A 3124-nucleotide genomic window follows, 5' to 3' on the forward strand; every position below is an offset into this window, starting at 1 on the left:
CCGGCCTCCTGGTTCACACCGGGCAGGTGATGCGACTGGCAGCCAATAGGAGGCCGAGTCACGGGCACGCCCCTCCGGGGGCGTGGCCAGGGAGACTCCCGGGGCTTCCCCTGGGGCAGCCCCGCTCAAACCCTCCAGGAGCTCCCCAAAGCTTCTACTTCGTTCTTTTCTGCCCGATCCCGGCGAGAGGATGGAGTGGGGGGAGATCAGTAAATCCGCGTATGGAGGGAGGGGAGAAGAGGAATTCATAGTTAGTAATCACAGGAATTTCAACACGGGACTTGAAACAAGACAAACTAGTTCAGGGCCAGTTTAAGAACGTAGTCTCAGACACCACTGGGTGCATCCGGGCGCGTTCCAAGTGCCAGGTTCCAGGTCAAGCACTTTGGCCCGTTATTTACTTTAATTCCAGCGACAATGGTGGGGGGGGGGGGGGGGGCGGGGTCCGTCTTGTTATTCTCTACACGCTTCATGGGGGAATGACAGCCTCCAGAGCTTCCTGGGCATGTTCCCAGGAACACTGGTCCCTCTGATGCCAAAGCCTTTGGCGTGGTACCTGTCCCTGAACAGTAATCGCTTCCAGACAATGGAACAAGCCTCACCACAGAAGAGTCTACAGTCATTAAAAAAAAGATGCTGCCAAGACATACGTAGTCACTCAGAGATGTTTACTCAATAGCAGGAAAGCAAGTACCAAAATACGAGCGCATTAAAAAATGTGTGCCTATAGGCATTTGTGGGCGTCGCAGGAGGCACGGGTGGTAAAGTATCTGCCCACGCAGGAGATGCAAGAGACTCAGGTTCAACCCGTGGATCGGCAGGATCCCCTGGAGTAGGAAATAATGGCCCGCTCTGATATTATTGCCTGGAAAATTCCATGGACAGAGGACGCTGGCGGGCTACAGTCCGTGAGTTTGCAAAGAGTCGGATACAACTGAGCAGGCACACACACATAGGCATAGAGAGATTTGGAAGAGTATAACACCAATATGTCCCAGTAGTCATGTATGGATGTGAGAGTTGGACTATAAAGAAAGCTGAGTGCCAAAGAATTGATGCTTTTGAACTGTGGTGTTGGAGAAGACTCTTGAGAGTTCCTTGGACTGCAAGGAGATCCAGCCAGGCCATCCCAAAGGAAATCAATCCTGAATATTTGTTGGAAGGATTGATGCTAAAGCTGAAGTTACAATACTTTGGCCACCTGATGCAAAGAGCCGACTTGTTGGAAAAGACCCTGATGCTGGGAAAGATTGAAGGCAGAAGGAGAAGGGGATGACAGAGGATGAGATGTTGGATGGCATCACCGACTCAATGGACATGAATTTGACCAAGGTCTGGGAGATGGTGAAGGACAGGGAAGCCTGGTGTGCTGCAGTCCATGGGGTTGCGAAGAGTTGGACAGGACTGAGCAACTGAATTGAACGGTTTTGAACACCAATACGTTAGCGTTTGTTATCTCTTAATGGTGAGGATATTTTTAAGTTTTCTTCTTTCTGTTTACGTCTAACTTCTAAAGTTAAGTAATTAAATTAACCCAAAACTAATTTCTAATTAATATATGTTGTTTTTCCAACAAGAAAAGTCACTTGTATTCTAAAGAATAATCATAGCTTTCCTTTATGAACTCTGTTGCTTTCTGTTCTTCCACAGCTCTCAAAGGAGGTTTTGCTTCCTCTTCACAGATGAAGAATCTGCCATTCTGAGAACCCAGATAGCTCACGCAGGTGCTGAATTCCAGATTCAGTCCCAGGCCTGTCTGACTTCATGGCTACACTGCCTCTGGGTAACTACTTTGTTCATTCTCTGGGTCTCAGTAATGGGCCTGGTAACTGTTGATCAGTTGTGACCAAGCCCATGAACTAGGACCAATGAAGTTGCAGAGGGAATCCTGGGGCTCATCTGGTTGGGTTCCAGCAGTTCTTGGGAGAGAGAATGCATCTTCTGGGGACTTGGTTGCCCTGTATTTTTCCCTGGGTGCAGATGTTCAGACATTTCAGGAGACTTCTGGGATTTGCATCATGCATTGAATTCAATCAGTACTTCTTAACATGGGCTCACAGAAGCCATGTCCAGACCTCAAAGGCGAGGAAGATAGAAGCAGTTTCATCTGGGAGCATACTTAAGTATCCTTGAATCATCTATGGAACTGTGGCTTCATCTGACCAACTGCAGTTCTTTCAGACCCAGGATCCCACTGAACTGGGAGCAGTTTAGCAGGGGGCACAGAAGTGTCTTCCTTTTCCACATACGTGGCTCATCTGAACCTGGCACCTGTTCTTTTTGACAAAACCTGCCATGTGCTCGCTCTCCCTTGTTCCCTTTCTCCCCACCCCATAAGTTCAAATCAGCAAGCTGTGTGTCTGAATGCCTTGCTGCAACAGTTCAAAAGGACGTTTTGTGACCACAGAAGTCGGGTAAGCTGCATCTCTCAAAATGTTAAAAGACGTCATCTTGAGAAAAAAGAAAGATGAAAGAGAAAATCTCAGCTAGTTACCATGACCTAACCTCTATGTAGGTCCTCAGGGAGCTCCTTCCATATCTTTCCAGTATCTCAAACAATGATTATAAGTTCATTCTGGAATAAAATGAGTGTATCTCTATCGAGAGCTCTTTACCTAAAACAGCGTTCAATAGCGTTAGTCCTTGAATCCATAATAGTCCTTATTATTCAGCAGGCATTGCAGTTTACATGTGTTTAGTACACACATCAGTCCCATGAAGTGGGTATCAATATCTCTTCTAACAGATGAAATTGAGAGATTGTGCTGCTTGCCCAAGGTCACACAGCGGATTAGTGATGGGGCTGGCATTTGGATCTCAGTCTGACCTGTGGGTTTAAAACTTCTTCTACAAAGCCTCCTGATGGTTAAGGGCAGATGAAAATGAAATGCCCCGATCTTGATCACTTCCTGATTTGCAAAGATCATTAGCACTGAACTCTCCAGTGCTAGGGTGCCAGCTTCCTCTTTGGCGAAAGCAGAGGTGCTGGTGTTTAAGGACTGGGTCTCGTGGGGCAGGGGAAAGCCCTGCTTGGTAGCATTTGCCAGTTTCTGTGGTATACATACCTCCATCATGGTCAATTTCGGTTTGAAGCCACTGAATACAAAGTTGGGAAGAAATGCAC

Source organism: Odocoileus virginianus, chromosome 30 (genome assembly GCF_023699985.2).
Source record: "Odocoileus virginianus isolate 20LAN1187 ecotype Illinois chromosome 30, Ovbor_1.2, whole genome shotgun sequence".
Classification (NCBI taxonomy): domain Eukaryota; kingdom Metazoa; phylum Chordata; class Mammalia; order Artiodactyla; family Cervidae; genus Odocoileus; species Odocoileus virginianus.